Source organism: Tamandua tetradactyla, chromosome 12 (assembly GCF_023851605.1).
Source record: "Tamandua tetradactyla isolate mTamTet1 chromosome 12, mTamTet1.pri, whole genome shotgun sequence".
Taxonomy (NCBI): Eukaryota; Metazoa; Chordata; class Mammalia; order Pilosa; family Myrmecophagidae; genus Tamandua; species Tamandua tetradactyla.
The window spans coordinates 59,676,547-59,700,213 of record NC_135338.1 but is presented as its reverse complement, the minus strand read 5'-3'; the positions used below and the strand labels follow the sequence as shown (position 1 = coordinate 59,700,213).

The window sequence follows — 23,667 nt, the reverse complement described above, 5'->3', positions numbered from 1 at the left end:
TTCTGGCTAATTTCACTCAGTATAATGTCCTCAAATTTCATCCACATTGTTACATGCTTCATGACTTTATCGTGTCTTACAGCTGTGAATATTCCATCACATGTATATAATACAGCTTGTTTAGCCACTAAATCGATGGACATTTGGGCTGTTTCTGTCTCTTGGCAATTGTAAATAATGCTGTTATAAACATTGGTGTGCAAATGTCCATTTGTGTCCTTGCCCTTATGTCCTCTGAATATACACCTAGTGATGGGGTTGCTTGCTAGATCATATGGCAATGCTATACTTAACTTCCTGATTTGCTGCCAAACTGCCTTCCAGAGAGGTTGTACCATTTTACATTCCAGCCAACTCCCAATAAGACTCTTAACTGCAGTGTGTTCTCCAAACTTTGAGGGGCTTTCCTATGCAAGACAGCCAAAAAGAAAAAAAGGAAAAAGACCCACTGAACATGCATTTATACTATGATCTTTACAACAGTCCAATAAGGTGGGTGTCCTTATTCCTATTTTATCACCGAGGAAACTGAGGCACTGGGAGACCCATTGCTTGCCTCATTTCACTCACTGAGTATGTTCAGAGCTGGGATTCAAATACCTGGGTCTGAGGCCAAATCCTCATCTCCAGCCCCCAAGCTGCACTGCCCAGCCTAAAGTCTTTGAGGGGAAGCTGAGATTCGGCCCCTGAGACCAGGGGCCAGGGCCGGGAAGTATAGGCAGCCAAGAGTTAGAGCCTGTGTGGGGTTGGCTCAAGGTAGGAGTAAGGCAAGCATAAGCCAAGTGGGCCTGGGAATTTTGTTGAGCACTCAGCTTCCCTTTTCAGACCAGCTGGTGCGTGTTGCAAGCATGTATCAGGTTTCCCTAAATGTACTGAATAGAGACAGACCTTAATGAAAGCTGCACCTAGGTTACTCCCATGAGGGAAATCTCCTTCCAAGCTGGAAAGACACGGGATACTGTGAACCCAGAGTGAGAGGGGAGTGCATTTCCTTCTTCACATCAGAGCTCCTCCTCTATTGCGAACAATGGAAGGTGGGACCACTACTGATTGCTCTGGAAGAAGAAGCAGTGGTCATCTCACGTGTGTGCAGGTCAGAGGCATAGTAAACACTGTCTAAAATATCATCAGCTCCATTGCAGGACTGATTTGCAATTGTAGAACCATTATTAGTGTATGTGAATACCAAGAGTGTCAGAATGCCAGGCTGTGAATTTGCCAAGAAAAATGACCTCCTTTTCTGCAAGAGAAGAAATGTATACCTTGTGGAAAATTATTTTCTTCTTGTGCAATATGCTTCTCTCTCAAATTAAATCAACTTTAATAATCTCCTGATCATTGGTATATTTTTACGTGTCAATAATATAACCCTATGTTTATATTAAACATTAAGCATGTAAAATTAACGCTATACAAAAAATACCATTTAATGAACGTGAAACACTTACCCCAAATATGACTGCAAACTGATAAATTCATGTATGCAGAGCAATCCCATAGAGGTATAGTCCTTGTAGAGACAGAGACACAATTTTTAACCCCATAGAGCAGGGGTCAGCAAACCACAGTCCAGGGGCTAAGTCCAGTCCATTGTTTTTGTAAATAAAGTTTTACTGGACAACAGCTACACAACTTCATTTACCTACTGTCTATAGCTGTCCTCTCATTACAATGGCTGAATGGAGTAATTTTGAAAGAGATGGTATGGCCCACAAAGCTAAAATACTTCTGTTATGAATTGATTGGTTATGCCCTTCAAAAAGATATGTTCAAGTCCTAACTGGGTCTTGTAAACATGATCTATTAGGATCTTTGAAGATGTTATTAATTAAGACAAGGCAAAACTAGATAAGAGTTGATCTTAATCCAATATGATGGGTGTCCTTATAAGGAGAGGTAATTTAGGCACAGACAGAGGGACAGTAATAGCTGTGGGACAGAGGCAAATGTCAAGTTAGGCCACAAACCAATGAACGTCATGGATTGCTGACCAACATAGGAAACCTACAGACTTGAGGGGAAGTGCAGCCCTGCTTGACTGGGCTTCAGACTTCTAGCCTCCAGAACTGTGAGACAATAAATTTATGTTGTGCTAGGTTGTCTGGTTTGTGGTACTTGGTTACACCAGCCTCCGCAAACTAATAATTAGTTCATTTCCTAACTGGTGCTTTATATCCCACTGGACTAGAGCCTCAGATCAAAAAGACCCCTTTTTCAGCACAGAGAGCTCTTCTTAGGGAGACAGATGGAGCTGTATCCAAGGTTCTCTCAAATCTGGTTCTGGTTCTGGTTGGCATAGATCAGTGATAAATAAAGGTAGCAGCTGCAGACCTTTATTCCTGATGGGGCATTTTACCCAAGTGTCAACAGTAGTTTCTAACTCACAAAAGATGGTGAACCACCATGTTTGTTCAGGCTCTTGTCCAGTTTAATATCAGATCCTTCCCTCTGGCCCTTTTCTGCTCTCTCTCTTGCAAGCCGTGTTTCCAGCCCCACTTATTATCTGGCTTCTGGATAAGTGTGGCCATTAGGAGACCCAGCAAGAGAATGGAAGACAGGTGGAAAGAAAAAGCCAAGGTATTTCTTCTCCTCTGTCTCAGTCTTGGGTGTGTCTCCAATAGTAGATAGCTAGGACATTATAGCTAGGAAACAATGGAGCTAGTAATCAAACCCTGCAGTGGCTGTCTCCAAAGGTTCTGTTCTTTGCAAAACCAGATTATCGTTCATGTGTGCCCTCAGGAAGTCAACATTGGGAAGCAGCTAATCAAGTCAGGGTGAAGTGAGTCCATAAGTTGACTCGTCATGGGTTGGGGGGCACTAGTGAGTGCAGAATGCAGCTTGGGACACAGATATTTAAGGAACTCCTGGTAGAAAGCCCGGATGCTGAGTGGAACCTCAGCATACATCAGAACTGCTATGGATTTCCCTTCCTTTTGCTTTCATGTCAAAAATGAGTGATTTTCAAAAGAGGAGAGATTTTGTCACCCCAGGGAATATTTGGCAATGTTTAGAGACATTTTTTGTTGTCACAACTGGAAGGGGTTAGAGCTACTGGTATCTAGTGGATAAAGGTCAGGGATGCTGCTAAACATCCTATAATGCACAGAACAGACCCCCACAGGAGTGCTGAGGGGTGAGAAAACTTCAGATTAAGTGCATTTATCTGACAATATAGAGGAATTGTGGTCCAGTAATAGTAGTAAAATGAGGGTCTCTGGCAGACCCTAGAAAAATATACCCCCCATAGAAGATATATTTCTTCAAGGCTTTACATTGTGCATCACAGCCAACTCCTTTCCACACAGGTATAAATTACTTGAATCTCTTCCATTTCAGCAATTCACATGGATAGTCACATTTCACTGTGATTTCAATACCTCTTTACCTAGGAAAATGTATTCTGAGTACATCAAAAGAAACTGAATAAGAAGTATCATGTGTACCCCTTTTATTTTTAAAGTTAGATTGCAACATATTAGGAATAGATATATTACATTAAACTTTTCTTTTTTGGTCAAATCATGTTTGATTTGGTTAATCTCAGTTGAACAAGAGTTTAATGCTCAGTCTTTTAAGTGAGATCATTCCTGTATTAATGAGATCCAGACTGATTCAAGTGAAAAAAAAATGATTAAAAACCCTAAAACGTCCCCTTGCTGTTATCCAAATGAATGGAAGGAAAGAGGTGGTTTTTTTTTTTTGAAGTGCTCTGTTTCTCTTTTTTTTCCCCAGCCTAATTGACTTGGATGTGGTTCATTTTGAGTGGGTTATGTTTTCTTATTGTAACAGTCTTTCCCCAGCAAAATCATTCTCCTCACTAATGAGCTCCATCCTCTTATGATAGGCAGAGAGTTTTAAAAACACCCACTGTTCTTTCCTGTTCATTTGAATAGCACCAAAGGGACACCTTTTCCATCATTTCTATCAGAGAAATGGGGTTGGATCTCATTAATAAAGAGATGATTTTACTCCAAAGAGCCCTTGGCATCGAGCTCTAACCTAGATTAGAACGTTGTCAAACACTGAATCCCTCCCACTGGAACTGCCTCATGAGCCATACCTGGACTCACCTGGCCAGGGTTCCACTGAGCAGAGTGGTCAGAGAAGGGTCTGTGCTCTTAGTACCCAATCCTACTGACCCGTTACTGTAGCACATTTTGCATGAAAAATATTTTACCAGTAAAAAGAAAGCTCACTGTATTTCATAGTGACCATCCCAGACCTGCCCCTTAAAACCTAAGGATGCTCCCACAAGCCATGTTTGTGAGAATGAGTTATGAGGGCAAGCATCTCTCTGAAGCATGTGCTCAGCTTTGCCCTCACTCCTACTCTCTCCTGCCCTGTTGCAATGCCTTGCATTCATTTTCCTGAGTTTCAGTTTCTATTTCTTCAGGTCCTAGCTCTCTCTCTATGGTTTCATGCATACAAACTCCCTTCTCTTACCTGCTGAATGCAGCAGACACTTCTTCTGCTTATTACCCCTTGGGTAATAAGCCCCAGGTAACACACACTGCCCAAGATACCCGCAGCCCTAGGGAGCTCTTCAGTTTTGGGTAAGTCCCTTGGAATACTTCGAATTCTTCCTCTGCTCCCATGCATATCTTCCAGATACCCTTATAGCCTAGGGAGGAAGTAAAACCTAGTGGTTAGGCATGTGGGCACTAGAGTCTCCCACTTAGCATCTACACCTTGGCACTAGTAACACAAGGCAAGTGCCTTATATTGAGACACAATGCTCCATGGATTTCTTGTGCTCTGTACATGTTGTGAGTGAGGCACTGACTGCTCTTTGTTCTAGACTATTTGTTCCATGATGTTTATGTAGCAAACAGGCTTGTCATTAATTTTCATAGTGCCAGTTCTCCCCATCACCTCAATCTCATCATGGGAGAGGGAATGAACAGAGGGTTTGAAAGACAAGTATGGTCAGAGGGACCCTGCCCCCCAGGAAAGGTATTCTAATTCTGTTGTCAGCTAAAATGGAAATTATAGGCAAGAAAAGTTCAATTTGTACCACAAATTGTGAGAGGAAGGGTGATTTTCCCCTCTTATTGAGTTATCTTTACAACAAACCATGTCTTACTTTACCATACTCTTTGAATATATATTGCTCAATAAAGCCTTGTTAAATGAGGTTAAATATATGAATATGAATTGAATTTTTCTGAACAGGAAGAGATATCACAGGTGACCATATGCCCATTTCCCTGGCATCTGGAATCATATTTCTCTTCTGTTAAAGTCCCTCCGTAGTTCCTTATTTCTTTCAGGATAAAACTCAAATACTTTATTGTGGTTTATAAGATGCCATGGGTTCTGGCCTTTCTCCCTTTCTAGTGCTTCTCTAACTTCTCCCTGTCTTCTAGGACATACACTTTGAACTGACAAACTGATAAGTTCATTCTTCTTATGGGCTTCAGACATGCACACACATCTTGCTTTCTGCCTAGAGTATTCTGTCCCCGGAGTACATTGCATTATGTAACCCTGAAAAGACATGTTTCTAATCTTAATCCACATTCCCGTGGGTGCCCAACCATTTGTAAATAGTATCTTTGAATATGTTATGGCGAGTCAAGGTGTGGACTCATTTGTGAATAGGGTCTTCTAATATCCAATTTAGGTTTGACCTATCCGAATCAGAGGGGGCCTTAATCTGTATTAGCACAAGTCTTACAGAAAGAAAGCCACAGGGAAAACAGCCCAAAGCTGGAATCCAGGGGAAACTGGAAGCACAGGCACAAGAAGAGAGAGATTACCGTGTGGTCAGAGGCAGAGATGCAAACCAAGGAGCCCCAAGAATTGCAGCAAGCCAGGGTTAGAACACTACAGATTTGAACAAAAGCATCATCTTTCAATGCCTTCATTTTGGACTTCCAGCCTCTGAAACCATGAGCCAATAAGTTCTTGCTTTAAACCAACCATTGTGTGGTATTTGTCATAGCAGTTTATCAAACTAAGACAATGCCCCTTTGCCCTTACTCTCAACTCCTTCATCTATTATTTCCTAATGATAGCTAAGATATGAGCTTAATATCTCTTTCCTGGAAAGTTCTTGTCCCTGGCCTTATGGCCCCCAGGCTAGTTTAGTATCCCTGACACATGACCTTCCACCACCAGCATTTCCTTTATCCCAAATCCCGTTGTTATTATGTTTTGCCTGTTCAACTATAAGCTCGTTGAATGCAGAGATTGTGCCAGTTTGGTCTGTGAATGCATTCCCAATGTGATCTAAAGGAGGAGGGATTAATTCACTAGTTCATTGATATCTTAAAAAGTATATAGCATTACATAACTATTAAAAATTGCCTGTTCCAAGGACTGACTCATTGCCCAACTGGAGTTTGTTCAGATCCCTTTTCTTGAACAAGCTGATGCTGGGCCTTGGGTCCAGTTTTTATAATGATTCTGTTTGGTTCTTACATTGAACATGCACCTTTCTGGGTTTTTTTAAAAAATCTCTGCCTTATCTTGCTTATGTATTTCCATATCACTGTATTATAATACAAAATATAAGTTTTGAATAAATTAAAGCCATGAATTCTGGCCCCTGTAACTTACTAACTGGGTGACTAGATATGCCACTTAAATTGTCTGAATATCAGTTTACCCAGTTAATTGTAACTGGGTAATTGTAAGATTCTCTTCATGAAATTTATAACTAACAATTAATTAACATGAGTACTTAGCATAAGGTTGATACCTAGTGGGTCTTTAATTAACATTTCCACCCTAAATATCCTTCATTCCCCACTTGGCAATAATTCTCCATAGGTACCCTGTATTTTGGACATCTTCTGAGCAGATGCACTAACTGCCCTTGTTCCAGAAATTTTTACTAAGGATATTTATATAGAAATCAGCCTTGAAGATATGCTTCCCTTTGGAACAAAGGGCAAGCATGCTTAAAGTCCAGTATAATAAAGATACTATTTGTCACTGGAACAAAGGTCAAGCATGCTTACTGGCCATTACAAAAGATTTGTGTTCCCTAAGCTCCAGGTTCTCCTGTAATGCATCCATTGTGTGTGAGGTGTTACCTGGCACTCTTCTCATCACTGTGGGACTCAGGGCTTGCTAAACTAGCAGAAATTATGCTATTCTGACTACTGCTTTTGCCATGATTAATACAGTTATTTGTATCTGACCTGAGAGTCTGTGTCTTTTGCTTGCATCTATGAAACTGTGACAGGGTAACTTGTTAAATGATGAATTGGATACAATTTCAAGCCTTCAGTTTTTGAAACTGCTGAGCTTCATGGTCTATGCTTTCGTGTTGGGATTATAGAAACTCCTTATAGAAGTACCATGAGTGGTAAATGACATTATGGACATAGGTGCCTGGCTAGCATTAGATCTAGAACATATCAGACCCTTAAAAAATATAATTTCCTTCTTCTGCTTTGATTTCTACTCCTATAAGTTGTTGTTCTTACTTAAACAGTTGGGTTGACATGATTAACTACTGGCAGCAGAGAAGTAAAAGGGCTTTGGGTGAAAAGTCAGAATGAAGAGCACTCTCCCCCACTTTCCACAATGAAACTTCTGCAAATATTCAGTCCAGAAAAACACAACTCATTTAATAATGAAAAATTAGAAATAAGTTACACCAATGTAAATCCAAAGATACTATGGAAGCATAGACAGAAAGCAAACATTACCAGAAGATAATATTAAATGATATTAAATATTTTGACTCAAATTAAATTAAAATTAATGAAATGATTGCTTCTTAGAAGCAAAAGTCCAAGTCAGAAACACATAATTTAGGGATAAGGTTGCAAGACTACAAGAGAAGATGAATATGGGATTGCAGAACTCAAGATATATTAGAAGGAAAACAAAACAAAATAAAATAGAAATGAAGATCAAATTGGAATAAACCTAAAGTGAATATCCACCAAGTAAACACAGTTTGCATCCTAGAAGATGGAAATAAGAAAAGCTAGCAAACGTAAACAAATAAATAAAAGGTTAAAAGAAAGAAGAGAAAATAATATATAGAGAAGATAGGCAAAAAAAATCCAACATATACATAATTGGGATCACTCCCCCCCAAATATTCCTTTCCCCCCAAAACAATAAAGCAAATACTTAAAAAATATATAAATCTTAGGAAAAACATATCCTAGGAAAGCTATTGAATTATAAAGCTAAAGAAGTAATCCTTAAAGTAAGTGCTCAAAACTATTGTAAAGGAAAGAAATATGAGGCTACCCTCAGCTTTCTCCACCAGCACACTCAATACCTGTCATAGGATAAATAATATCTCTCCAAAAGATATCCACATCCTTATCCTTACCTTACTTGGCAAAAAATGACTTTACTTTAAAGATGTGATTAAGTTAAGGATATTGGCATGAGAAAATTATCCCAGATAACAGATATCATGTAAGATTATTACATAAAATTATTGTATAAGGTGCATGGCAAGATGGCAGCTTAGTGAGGTGTGGAATTTAGTTCATCATCCAGAGGAGCTAGTAAATTGCTTAGTGAGGTTTGGAGTAAGCTAGTAAACAGAAAAACTGCTGGGGCCACATCAGTGACCAGATACACGGCACACACTAGTCTGGAAAAGCTGAACCAGCTGAGACCCCACACAGAACTGTAAGTCTCCCAAGTCATGGAGGCCAGTGCCCCTCTTCCATGGATGCTGCAGGCTGGTTCCCCAAGGGGAAAGGAAATAGACTTTACTAGGAGCAAGAGCATAGCTAGTCCAAGCTCCAATTGTGGAATTAATTAACAAATTCTGACTACTGAAAATAGGCCCCCAGCTCAGATAAATTTGGAATAAGAACTAAAGGTACTAGGAGTTTTTGCCGTGGCAGAGAGAGAGTGGGGCTGATGGGGGAAAAAATACAAAACAAAAACCAGAGGCTTTTTGAGTCAGACGCATAATACTTGAAAATGGCAGGATCTTAAAAAATGGGGGCACGTATAGAGTCACATACCAACTTAAACTCTTGATTGACAAACCCGAGGAGCGGGGTCCTGCTCCTTAAAGGATTTTTCTTTTTGCTTTGTTTCTACTACTTAACAACTCATTAGATAGAACTGAAAGTCTTCTCAGGCTCCACTGCCTCAGGCAAGGGTGAATTATGCTTGTCTGAGGGTAACTAGTCAGGTGAAAGTAACTAGTCAGGTAAAAGGAGTTATTCCTAAAGGCTGTACCTTCCTGGAGAGAAAGATGGGGCCCAGCTCAAGTGGGATCCCTCCATCAAGGAGCTCAGGCCCCAGGGGCTGGAAAACTGAAGCAGTTAAGGCTAACCTACAACCTCACCTCTATCTCAACCACACCTCCAACAGGGAGAGTTTACTGAAGTTAAAGGCACCACACCACTTTAGACTAGTGGGAGGCTGCAGACAAATAAGCACCACATACTGGTCAGGATAGGAAAAACACAAAGTCTAGAGGCTTCATAGGAAAATCTGTCAACCTGCTGGGTCTTACGCTCAGGGAAAACTGATGTAGGTGACTCTTTCTCCTGAAAGGAGGCCAGTCTTGTCTGAGAAAATCTGACTGGGATCTATAATATCTGAGGAGATTTCCATCAAAAACAAAAAAAAAAAGAAGGCTCCAGATAAACAGGGCAAGAAATAGAAAAGGAAGAACTGAAAAATTCTGATCAGTTAAACAGAACCTATGCCATAGGTCTAGAATAAGTTGAATTGCATGTCAAAAAACAGATAGAGAACAAAGTCAACTGGCACAAAGATCCTAGATAAAAGAGTGAAAACAACCTCCAGAATATACTAATTAAGGAAATTAAACACCTAGATGCCAGCAAAAAATAATGGGTAATACTAAGAAAATCAAAGATATGGCTCAATAAAAGGAACAAACCAATAATTCAAATGAGATGCAGTAGTTGAAACAACTAATTCAGGATGTTCAAATGGACATGGAAAATCTTATAAAAAATCAAATCAACAAATTGAGGGAAAATATAAAGAAAGCAAGGGATAAACAAAAAAATAGAAATCAAAAATCTAAAAAACAAGTCACAGAACTTATGGGAATGAAAAGCACAGTAGAAGAGATAAAAAAATAATAAACAATGGAAACTTACAATGTTAGAGTTCAAGAGGCAAAAGATAGGATTAGTGAACTGGAAGATGAGACATCTGAAATCCAACAATGAAAAGAAAATTTAGGGAAAAGAATGGAAAAATATGATCAGGGACTCAGGGAACTGAATGACAACATGAAGTTTACAAATATATGTGTTGTGTGTGTCCCAGTAGGAGAAGAGAAGGGATAAGAAGGAGAAAGACTAATGGAGGAAATAATCACTGAAAATGTCCCATGTCTTAAGAAAGTCATAAAATTACAGATCCAAGATTCGCAGCATATCCCAGACAGAATAGATCCAAACAGACACATTCCAAGACACTTATTAATCAGACTGTGAGATGTCAAAGAGTAAGAGAGAATTTTGAAAGCAGCAAGAGGAAAACAATCCATCACAAATATAGGAAGCCCAATAAGACTATGTGTGGATTTTTCAGCAGAAACCATAGAGGCAAGAAGGCAATGGTATGATATATTTAAGACGCTAAAAGAGAAAAATTGCCAACCAAGAATTCTATATCCGGCAAAATTATCCTTCAAAAATGAGGTAGAGGTTAAAACATTTTCAGACAAACAATCACTGAGAGAATTTGTGATCAAGAGACCAGTTTTGCAGGAAATACTAAAGGGAGCACTACAGGCAGACAAGAAAAGACAGGAGAGAGAGGTGTGAAGAAGAGTGTAGAAATGAAGTCTATCAGTAAAGGTAAAAAGAGAAAAAAAATAGATATGACATATAAAATCCAAAAGGCTAAACGGTAGAAGAAAGCACTACCTTTATAGTAATAACACTAAATGTTAATGGATTAACCTCCCCAATCAAAAAACATAGACTGGCAAAATGAATTAAAAAAACAGGACACATCTATATGCTCTCTACAAGAGACTCATCTTAGACCTACAAAGAAAAAATAGGTTGAAAGTGAAAGGTTGGAAAAAGATATTTCATGCAAACAAGTATCAGAAAAGAGCAGTAGTAGCTATACTATATCCAACAAATTAGACTCCAAATGTAAAACAATTAAAAAAGACAAAGAAAAGGAACAATTGAGCAAGAAAACATAACAATCATAAATATTTATGCACTGAGCCAGAGTGCTTCAAAATAGATGAGGTAAACACTGAAAGCACTGAAGGGAAAAATAGACACCTGTACAATAATAGTTTGAAACTTCAAATTCCCAACTCTCATAAATGGATAGAGCATCTAGACAAAGGATCAATAAAGAAACAGACTATTTGAATAATACAATAAATGAATGGAACTTAACAGATATTTACAGAACAACACCCCACAAAAAGGATACACCTTTTTCTCAAGTGTTTACGGATCAATCTCAAGAATAGACCATATGATGGGTCACAAAGCAAGTTTCAACACATTTTAAAATATTGAAATTATACAAAACACTTCTTCAAATCATAAGGGAATGAAGCTGAAATTCAATAACAGGCAGAGGGCCAGAAAATTCACAAATATATGGAAGCTAAAAACACTCTTAAACAACCAGTGGGTCAAGGGAGAAATTACAAGAGAAGTCAGTAAATATCTTGAGGCAAATGAAAATGAAAACACAACACATCAAAATTTATGGGATGCAGCAAAGGCAGTGCTAAGATGGGAATTTATAGTCTTAAATGCCTATATCAAAAAAGAAGAAAGAGGGGTGTAAGGATAGTTCAGTGGTAGAATTTTTGCCTGCCACGCGGTAGAGCCGAGTTCAGTCCCCAGCTCGTACATTTCTCAAAAGAAACAAACAAGCAAAACAAACAAACAAAAACCCAGCCAAACAAAAATTCAACAAGTGGTAAGGGGATACTCACCTGGGAAAAGAATGAAATGTGACCCCCACCATACAAAAAAAAAGAAGGAGCAAAAATTGAAGAATCAACCATTCACTTGGAAGAACTAGAGAAAAAACAGCATACTAACCCCAAAGCAAGCAAAAGGAAAGAAATACTGAAGATTAGAGCAGAAATAAATGAAATTGAGAACATGAAAGCAATTGAGAAAATCAACAAAACCAGAAATTGGTTCTTTGAGAAAATCAATAAAATTGATGGACCTTTAGCTAGGTTGACAAAAAAGAAAAAAGTGAGCGGATGCAAATAAAATCAGAAATGGAAGAGAAGACATAACCATTGACCCCACAAAAATAAACCATAACCAAGTGAGATTTATTCCAGGTATGCAAGGATGGGTCAACATAAGAAAATCAATTAATATAATGCACCATATCAACAAATCAAAGCAGAAAAACCACATGAATGCACCATATCAACAACATGATCATCGTAATTGATGCAGAAAAGGTATTTGACAAAATTCAACATCCCCTCTTGATGAAAACACTTCAAAGTATAGAAATAGAAAGGAACTTCCTCAACATGATAAAGGGAATGTATGAAAACCCCACAGCTAACGTCATCCTCAATGGGGAAAGACTGAAAGCTTCCCCCCTAAATTCAGGAACAAGACAAAGATGTCCACAGTCACCATTGTTTTTCAACATTGTGCTGGAAGTTCTAGAAAGAGAAATTAGACAAGAAAAGGAAATAAAATCATCCTACTTGGAAAGGAATAAGTAAAATTCCCACTGTTTGCAGATGATATGATAGTATATGTCAAAAATCCTGAAAAATCCACAGTAAAGCTACTAGAGCTAATAAATGAGTACAGCAAAGTAGCAGGATACAAGATCAATACCCAAAATCAGTAGCATTTCTATACACTAGTGATGAACAATCTGAGGAAGAAATTAAGAAAAAATTCCATTTACAATTGCAACCAAAAGAAGAAAATAATTAGGAATAAATTTAACTAAGGATACAAAAGACCTATACACAGAAAACTACAAGAAATTGCTAAAAAAAAAAAAAAAAAAAAAAAAAACATGGAAGACTTGGGTAAATAGAAGGGCACATCATGTTCATGGATTGGAAGACTAAATATAGTTAAGATGTCATTTCTACCCAAATTGATTTATGGATTCAATGCAGTACCAATTAAAATCCCAAAAACTTGCTTCGCAGAAATAGAAAAATGAATAAACAAATTTATTTGCAATGGCAGAGTACCCCAAATAGCTAAAAATATCTTGAGAAAGAAAAATGAAGTGGGAGGTCTCACATTACCTGACTTTAAAGCATATTACAAAGCTACAGTGGTCAAAGCAGCATGGCACTAGCATCAAGATAGATATACTGACCAATGGAATCAAATAGAATGTTCAGTTATGGACCCTCTCATCTATGGATAATTGATCTTTGATAAGGCAGTCAAGCTAACTCACCTGGGACAGAGCAGCTTCTTCAATAAATGGTGCTTGGAGAATTGGTTATCCATATGCAAAAGAATGAAAAAGGTCCATATTTCACACCTTATTCAAAAGTTAGCTCAAAATGGATCAAAGACCTGAGCATTAGAGATAAGACCACAGAAATTTTAAATGAAAATATAGGGAAATATCTCACAAAACTTGTAATATGAGGCAGCTTCCTAGATTTTACACCCAAAGCACAAGCATTGAAGAAAGAAATAGATATTGGGAACTCCTCAAAATTGAACACTTTTTTGCATCAAAGAACTTTGTCAAGAAAGTAAAAAGGCAGCCTATGCAACTGGAGACAATATTTGGAAACCACATGTCAGATAGGGTTTAGTATACAGAATATTTAAAGAGATTCTTCAGTTCAACAACAGAAAGACAAACAACCTGCAAAAGGATAGGCTAAGTCTGCTTAAAATTAGCCTAAGGGTCACCCCCAGAGAACTTCTTTTGTTGCTCAGACGTAGCTTCTCTCTCTAAGCCAACAAGGCAAATGAACTCACTACCCTCCCCACCACCCAACATGGGACATGACTCCCAGGGGTGTAAATCTCCCTGGCAACTAGGGGACAGAAATATTGGGATGAGACAGGACCCAGCATCAAGGGGTTGAAAAACTGTCTTGACCAAAAGGCAGAAGACAAAAATGAGAAAAAATTAAGTGTCAGTGGTTGAGAGACTTCAAACAAAGTTGAGAGGTAATCCTGGAGGTTATTCTTACACCTTGTATAGATATCCCCTTTTGAGTTTATGGTGTATTGGAGGAGCTAGAGGGAAGTACCTGAAACTGTAGAGTTGTGTTCCAGTAATCTTGTTTCTTGAAGGTGATTATATAATTATATAAATTTTACAATGTGACTGTTTGATTGTGAAGATTTTGCATCTGATGCTCCTTTTTTCTAGGGTATGAACAGTTGAGTAAAAAATATGGATAAAAAATAAACATAATAGGGAGAACAAAGGCTAAAATAAGTTGGGTAGATGGAAATGCTAGTGGTCAATGAGAGGGAGTGATAAGGTTATGGTATATATGAATTTTTTCTTTTTTTGTTTATTTCTTTTTCTGGAGTGATGCAAATATTCAAAAATGATCATGGTGATGAATACACAATTATGTGATGATATTGTGAGCCATTGATTGTACACCATGCATGGAATGTTTGTATGCTAAGAATGCATGTTTGTATGTTGAGTTTTATCAATAAAAATATTTTTAAAAAGGTTACTGGATATGAGTTTTTGGCAGTGGTGATGCTAGCAGTGCATTGTTAACATAACTAGTAACCCTGGATTATATATTTGAGTGTGGTTAAAAGAAGAAATCCATACAACTGCAGAAACTCTAATTAAACCATTGACTATAGTTAATAGAACAATTATAAAAATATGCTTTCATCAACTGTAACACATTGCTTTCCCCAATGCAAGGTAGTAATAATAGGGTGGTAGATAGAAATCCTCTATTTTATACATGATTGTTCTGTAAAGCCACAACCTTCTAATTAATTAGGTGATAATAGATGATAGGTAGATAGATAGATAGATAGATAGATAGATAGATAGATAGATAGATAGATAGATAGATAGATAGAGATGGAATGGGAAAAGTCACTGGATGGGCCCAAAGTAATCACAAGGGTTTTTTAAAGAGGGAAGCAGGAGGATCTGAGTCCTTAGGAGATGTTATGAAAACAGAAGCAAGTGACTGGATTGATGTGAGGAAAGGGTCAGGAGTCAAGGAATGTAGGTACCTATTAGATGCTGATAAAAAGCAAGGAAATGGCTTTTCCACTAAGAGTCTATGGATGGAACCAGCCTTGCCAGCACCTTCAGTTTAGCTCAATGGGAGTGTTTTTGGACTCCTGACCTCCAGAACTGTAAGACAGTAAATTTAAGTTGTTTTATGCCATTCCATTTGTGGTAAGTTGTTACAACAATAGGAAACTAATATGATGCCCAAAGACAGTGGAGCAACACCCATGATGGGATATTTATGGAAAAAACAATGTAAGCCAAGATTTTATTATCTATCAAGGTCTCCTTAAAGCATAAACCCTTTTGAACTTGAAAGAACATTTCTTTTTATGAAAATGACTGAAAGATTAACTTCAGCCCATAGGAATGACTGAGGAAACTATGACACAGGAACTAGCAGTCATTTTTGCACAATTTAAGCTATAGAATTGAATTAAAATAATGTGAAGGTTTTGGTGATTGGAGAAAATGTAAATGTCTTATATATATGCCCTATCAACAAGGAAATAATACAAACAATAAATGGGAAGGGAAAGGATTGTATACAAAATCTGGAATAAAAAAAATCTATAGCTGTCAAATCAGGTATTTGATGTATAAGCATATTTAGCGACACAAAGATAAATGCAAATAAAAATAACATTATCATCCAAAATCAGAAGGAGAGGTGTGCAAGGATAAGGAAATGTGAAAAATGTATATTATTTTTAGGGAGAAACAGATACAGTCTACCAAAGAAATGTAAAGACACTACTGGAATAAAAAACCCAAGCCTTTCTAAACACCAGAAAACATATACATTAAAAAAATTATAATAGCAATGATATCCATTTATTGCCAGGAACTCTTAAGAACTTCTCATATATTACGTTGTTTGATCTTCACAATTACATTTTGAGGCAAGTACCCCTTTTCCAGATGAGATAACAGAGAAGTTAAATAAATTGTATAAATTAACCCAAATAATAAGTACAGAACCTAGATTCAGACCCAGTGGTTTCCAGTGGTCTTGCTTTCACTTCTGTACTCCAGATCATAAATCTATTATTTCTCAATATGTTGCCTCATGTAGCAAAAGACTTAAAAAAAAAACTCAAAGGGGGGAAAGATGATAATTAATGTGATTAAAATAATGCCAAACATTTCTATGATATCAGAAATGCAGAGGAGCTAAACTTACTTATTAAACGGAAAAAGAAGAATTTTAAATTGGATCACAAGACAATATCCAATTCTACGTATTTTTCAAATAAAATAAAGACACACCTAAAACAAAATGATTCAGAAAGATCAAACACAGAAGATTGGCCGATGTATGGCAGCATAATATAAATATAAATAAAGCAGGTTTTGTAGTCATGGCTTTAAAACATGTCTGCAAATCATTTGACACTCATTTCATCCAAGTTATCGAACTTCTGTTCCCCTTGAAGATAGGCTGTCCCTAGTAATTTGCTTCCTGTAAAACAAAACAAAACAAAAAATTAGACAAAAGAGATTCTGAGTGACTGCTGAAGGTAAGTCATAAAAGGCAATGCAGTTTCTACCAGCTCTTTGTCGGAGTCTTAATCTTGGAATCCTGCCACCATAGACTGAGGAAGCCCAAGCTACATATAGAGGCTACTTGTAGTATTTCAACCAAGACTTCCACGTAAATTCCCACTCAACAGCTATTATTAACTGCCAAACATGGGTGAGAGAGCTTTTGTGATGACTCCATCCCCAACTGCCTACTGACTGCAATTATATGAAAGACATTCAGGAAAAACCACCCAGCTAGGCCCATACAAATCCAAATCCATGAGAAATAATCAAAACGGTAATGCTACTGTTTTGCATATGTGAAGTATTATAATAAAGACATGCTTCTCCACACTTATATAAAAATGACTTGGCAGCAACATCCATAAGGCAAGAATTTCTACACTCTAGTTAAATATATTTGAAAATGTTCATGAAATGGATAACTTTGTATGAAGATACAATTTACTAAAACTCAATGCAGACAGGCTAAAAAAGTAAACCATCTGATTTCCATAGGGAAAAACAGAAAGTTATCAAGGAAATACCTCTAAGAACAACAGTAGACCCAAACAGATTCACAAGGAAGTTATTTTAATCACCATTTCATTTTTATATGAAAAAATATACGCATATTTTTTTACCTGATAAAATCAAGTAGGATTGATTTTTCCTATTGTTTTTTCTTTTTTTTGTCACCATATTAACTGATAATCATTGCTTTATCACTTTCTGACATTATCTACCTATAGCAACTTCATTCCCTATGTAATTTTTAATAAACTTTTAATATGACAACACTCCTGTATTTACAAAAAATTGGGAAAATAGAATAGAGATTCCCATGTACACTGTACCCATTTTCCCTGTTATTAATATCATATTAATATAGTACATTTGCTACAATTAATGAATGAATATTTATACTTTATTATTAACTGAAGTCCATACTTTATTCACATTGCCTTCACTTTTTCCTAATGTCACTTTTCTATTCCAGGACCCCATATTAAATTTATTCATGAAGTCTGTTTAGGCTCCCCTTGGCTGTGACCTTGATAGTTTTCAGGAGTATTGAAATATTTTGTAGAATGTTCTCCAGTTGGGATTAGTCTGACTTTGTCTTACGGTTAGACTGGCATTTGGGGTAGGAGGCCACAAAGAAAAAGTACCATTCTCATTCCTTCATGTCAAGATACTTCTAGCCACATGATGATCACTGGTGACCTTCACATCAATCCCCTGGTTGATGGAGTGTTTGCCAGATTTCTCCACTGTAAAATTACTCTTTTATCCCCATTTCTTTACTGTACTATGGGAAAGGAATTTAGTATGCACAGCTCACACCTAAGGAGTGGGGAGTTATACTCTACCTCCTTGTGGGAGGTAAATTATTTAGAATTTTTCTTCATGAACTTATTTCCCTCTTCTTCTCTTTATTTATTTATCCAAACATTTTTTATATCAGTATGGGCTCAGGCATCCTTTATACTTTGGCTTATAATTCAGTAAAAATTTATTATTTTGTTGCTCAAAATTTCCAACTTTGGCCATTGAGCACTTTTCCATTTGGCCCCTGTGTACTTTTAGGCACACTGTCATCATGTGCCTGTTTGTTTTTTAATGAATTCCTACTTTCTGGCTCTATGAGTTGCTCAAGGCTCATCTCATATATTCCTACCTCAGTTCTAGTATCAGCCATTTTTCTAAGGAGCAGGGCAATTTTTAATAAAACTTTAAATGGTAAATCGATGCCATACTTATTAAGTCATTCTTAGTAATATTAAAAAGAGTACAATGTCCTGATTTTTTTTTGAGGTTTAAAAAGCAAAAAAAACTAATACAGACAATCTCACATCAAAATTGATTGCCACAATCCTAAATAAAAGGGTGGCAAACTGACTCCAGCAGCACATAATAGTGTATTTATTCCAGGAATACAAAAAGTTTCCGTTATTAGAAATTCATCATGTAAATAGATCAAAAGAACACAGATTAAATGGCATCTCTATAGATGCTAAAAGGCATTTGAAAAAATTCAATATATATATATATCTTGTTAAAAATCCTGAAACTCAATAATGGATAGACTAATATACTTATTAAAAATGAGCAAAATGTTTGAACAGGCACCTCACCAAAGAAAATATATGAGTGACAAATAAGCATATGAGAAAATAACATCACTAGACAGGTTAAAATTAAAAGATTGGCATACCAAGTGTTGGTGAGAATGTGGAGAAATGGTAACTCTCATACACTTCGGAAATTTCTTAAAACGTAGGCCTATACCCACCGTATGACCCAGCCCTGAAATTCATAGGATTTACCCAAGAGAAATGAATGCATATATTACACAAAGATTTATGCATAATTATTTATAGGAACTTTATTTGTAATAACCGAAAACTGGAAATAACCTGATTGTCTATAAAGAGGAGAATGTATAAACAAATTATGGTATGTCCATATAATGGAATACCACTCTGACAAAACAACCTGAATTGAATATATTATTGTGTTAGTTAGATTCAGTTGTCAACTTGGCCAGGTGAGCATACCTAATCTTGTTGCTGCGGACATAAGCCAATGGTATGTGAACCTCATCTGTTGCTAATTACATCTGCAGTTGGCTAGGAGGCGTGTCTGCTGCAATGAGTGACGTTTAACTTAATTGGCTTGTGCTTAAATGAGAGAACGCAATGTAGCACAGCCTAGCAGCTCAGCATTCCTCATCTCAGCACTTGCAGCTCAGCCCAGGCCTTTGGAGAAGTCACCCCGGGGAAAGTTGTTGGAACCCAGGGGCCTGGAGAAAAGACCAGCAGAGACCATCCTGTGCCTTCCACGTAAGAAAAGAGCCTCAGTGGAAAGTTAGCTGCCTTTCCTCTGAAGAACCAACAAAATAAATTCCCTTTTATTAAAAGCCAATCCGTCTCTGGTGTGTTGCATTCCGGCAGCTAGCAAACTATAACAATTATATTCAATATAATGAATTTCAAAATCATTATATTGAATAAAAGAAGCCAGACCCCTAATAATATAGATACTGTATGATTCTATTCATATGAAATTATATAAAGGGCAAACTGATCTATACAGAAAGCACTGATATCATGGGAAGGTGGATGGGGAGGGAAGGATTGCAAAAGTGCCAGAGGAAACAGTGAGGGTGATGGATATGTTTGTCTTGCTGGGATAATGTTTTCATAGTATATAAATATATCAGAACATCAAATTGTGTATCAAATTGTGTATCAAATTATGTTCAGTTTACTGTACATCAATTATATCTCCATAAGTCTGTAAAAGAAAATTTAAACTTTCAATTTTATCTTATTAGATGGGCCCTTCTTTAAGATGATCATGTTGACATGGAGATATAGTTATTGATAAATTTAGTTAGCTATAGCTATTCCTATGACTATGTCTATAAATATAGAAACAAACATAGACATAGGTGGAGTTATAAATAGAGTAATATAGGTATGGCTGTATAGATAGGGTTATAAATAGATGTACACATTTGTCCCCCCAAAAGCCAGCATCAACTTAATAGGGAGGCACTAGATCACCTCATTAAATTCTGTAATGAGACAAAGATGACCCCTGTTACCACTGTTGCTTAACATTGTATTGGAAAAGAATTAGAGGTCCCAAAAAATGGAAGGGAAGAAAATATTTTCATAACAACTCACAGAAGATGTACCTGAGCATTGGAAAATCCAAGAGAGTCATGTAAAAAAATCTTCCAAATAATTCTATAAAGAGATTTCAGCCAAATAGCAGGCTTTGAACTTAATAAACATAAATCAATATATACAAACAATGAATAATTGGAAAAGATAATGGAAGATGAGATCCCATTCATAACAGCACCTAAAAAGATTAAATGCCTAGGAATAAATTTAATAAGAGATGTGCAAAATTTTTATGAAGAAAACTTTAAAACACTACTGGATTACTGAAGTAAGTATCAAACAAATGTAAAAATGTGCCATGATTTGCAAAGGAAATCTCAATATCATAAAGATGTCAAGTCTCCCTTATTTTATTTATACAACTAACAGGATTCCAAGTTAAAATTAGTAAGGTTTATTTTTGTTTGTTTATTTTGTTTTTGGGAACAAACAAAGTTGAGTTTAGACATTATACAGGGAAAAGAACCAACAAAATTATATTCTATTTTTTTTTTTAACTAAAGGAAGCAATCAGTAATGGTTGGTCTCGCCAGATATGAACATATATTTTAAAGAAAATTAAAATGCCTGGCATTGGTGAATGAATGCATAGATGAATCAAAGGAGAAGACACAAAGGTAGTGGCATCCAGTTGGCCATGTCAGTATTTGGTCTTTCTTATGCAAGTGCTTCGTGTGTGCCGAGGTAGCACACATACTACATATTAGAGAAAATGTTGCTTTAAGCACGTGAACTGCCACATTTGGCAGAACCAGTTACAGCTGAAACATTGTCACATTTCCGTGGATTCTCTAAGAGAGTTCACAAATATGTATCAACACCACTGAAGCAATGGCTGCAGATACAGACCAAGGAAGATGGGCAGAAAGGACAAAAAGACAGACACTGTAATAAGCACCCTACTGACTAAAACAAGTATTTATTGAGCGTCTACTTGTGAGAGAGATTGTGCTAGGCATTTACTTACACTGTTTCATTAAAATCAGGCTTCAAATTCTGTTCTGAATTTGAATTCAAATCCTTTCAGTTTGGCATGTGCGATACCTGGTCTAAAAACATTTAATCGGCTTGTCAGGAAACTAGATATGAGTAAGGCAGAGGAGGTGAGAGTTGAGCATTCTTATGTTTAATACTTAACTAAGCCCATGTGATTTCCTCAAAGACTAATATTGCCAAGCCTAAAAATGAAATAGTTAGGGACAGTGCAAGGGTGGTTCAGTGGTAGAATTCTCACCTGCCCTGTGGGAGACATGGATTCAATTCATGGCCCGTGCATGGCCCAAAAATAAACAAGCAAACAAAAGAAAGAAAAAAATAAACAAACAAAAATTCAACAAAGAGTATTGCAATAACAGAATACTCACATGAAAAAGAATGAAATGTGACCTCCTACTATACAGTGCACGAAAAAAAAATGAAATAGCACGTTGTCTTTTTTTTTTCCTTTTTAAATGAATCTGAAATCTAGTGGAAGAAATAAGTTCATTACAACAAAGTCAGAACAAGTTCTAAAGGCAAGGTCCAAGCTAATATAGTGATCTGTGCATTCATTTAAAAATATTTACTGAATGACTATTTTTTTGCGGTAGGCACTGTCCTAAGAATTTGGAAGCTGTGAGTGATCAAAGTCGACAAAGATTTTTGCTTTCACGGTGTCTGCTTTCCTCAGAAAGGGTAAAGGGAGACAGGTAATAAACAATACACATCATAAATACAGTTCTTGTATCATAAGTTATAAAGTATGGCAAGTCTGTTTTCTTCTCAATCTTAGGCTCCCACCTCCCCATTCAAAACAGTCTTCTCCTACATTTTTCTCTCTCAATCCCTTCCCACAACATATGTTATCAGCTCATACAAGTCTGTCCATCTTGCTCTCTCTTATGATCTTGACCTTTAGCACAGTACCTGGTACATGCAAGCAAAAATAAACATCTGTTCCTTGAAAGGAGACGCAGTACCAAGAGGGAGGGCGTTCTCAGTGGATGGAAGAGCAGGAGCCACGGCCCTAATCTAGACTGCTGAGAATATTCCAAAATGCTGAGCATAGAAAGGCAATAGTTTACGGCCTTCGGGAAGAATAAAAGAGTTGAGACTAGACCGACAGGATAGAAATTCCAAAGAATTTTGTTTAAATGTAATCTGTTCTGTGTTTTAGGAGCAAGCCTGGCGTGTGATGGAGATGAATAGAGAATGGAGGATGGGCATTCAGGACGCAATATCTCCAGGGAGGGACAATTACAACAGTCCATGGAACAGACTTGATGGTGGGGAAGGGATGAGAGGCCCAGGGTTCTTCCCGGCAATGGTCGCTTCAGAGGCACTCCCTTGTGTACTACATATTTGTCTTCCTCTCTTTCTTAATTCCTTAACTTTCTTGCTCCTTTTGTACATAAATTTGCAAATTCTACATACCCTCATTGCCTAAAGTACCCTCTTTTCCCTTTCTCCTCTCTGCCTCCTCTCCCTTTCCCTCTCAGCCATAAGTTAAGGCTGTGAGATTTAGCAAATAAACATACAGGATGCACAGTTAAATTTGAATTTTGAATAGAAAAGGAATATTTTTTGTATATGTCCCAAATATTTCATGGAACATAATTATGCTAAAAAGACTCCTTATTTATGTGAAATTCAAATTAAACTCGGCATCTTAGATTTTATCTTGCATCCCACCATTTTTATGTTCAGAATCACTGTTCAAGGCTCAGACCTTATTGTGAAGGCCTTATTCCACGATCAGTGGGAGGTAGATCGGTATCCTTCATCATGAAATAGGAGATCTTGAACAAACCAGGTAATGTCTCTGAATCTAGCCCATCCCTTCTGTAAAATGAGACCATTAGTCTAAATAGAAAAAGAGTAGTATCTAGGGGAGGTAGTGAGGACAGACTTTACTAGCTGATGGGGAATGAATCATGTCCCCCACAAAAGACATGTTCGTGTCTTAATCTGCATTCCTTTGCAGATGTTATTATTAGTTAAAGTTTGGACTCATTCTTAAACGGGATCTCTGTGTCGGTTTGCAAGCTGCTTGAATGAGATATTCCAGAACTGGAACAGCTTTTAAAAAGGGGAATTTAATAAGTTACAAGTTTATAGTTCTAAGCCTATAAAAATGTCCAAATGAAGGCAGCCAGGGAAAGATTCCTTAATTCAAGGAAGGTCGATGGGTCAGCTGGGCGGTGACCTGGTTGGTATCTGCTGGTCTCCTGCTCCTGGGCTCCATTTCTTTCAGTCTTTGTTCCTGTGTGGGCTCCTCACTTTGCTTCTCCAGGGCTGGCTTTCATCTCTC

At 37.1% G+C, this 23,667-nt stretch overlaps 1 long non-coding RNA gene across 1 annotated transcript in view; it reads left to right on the top strand.

Moving 5' to 3' along the window:
• LOC143651538 (uncharacterized) overlaps positions 1-22,723 on the top strand; it is a 65,393-nt gene extending 42,670 nt beyond the window's left edge. Inside the window, exons 2-3 of the long non-coding RNA XR_013160020.1 lie at positions 21,968-22,066; positions 22,534-22,723. This is a non-coding gene — a long non-coding RNA (uncharacterized LOC143651538). The remainder of the gene's footprint in view (positions 1-21,967; positions 22,067-22,533) is intronic.
• Positions 22,724-23,667: the final 944 nt, after the last annotated feature.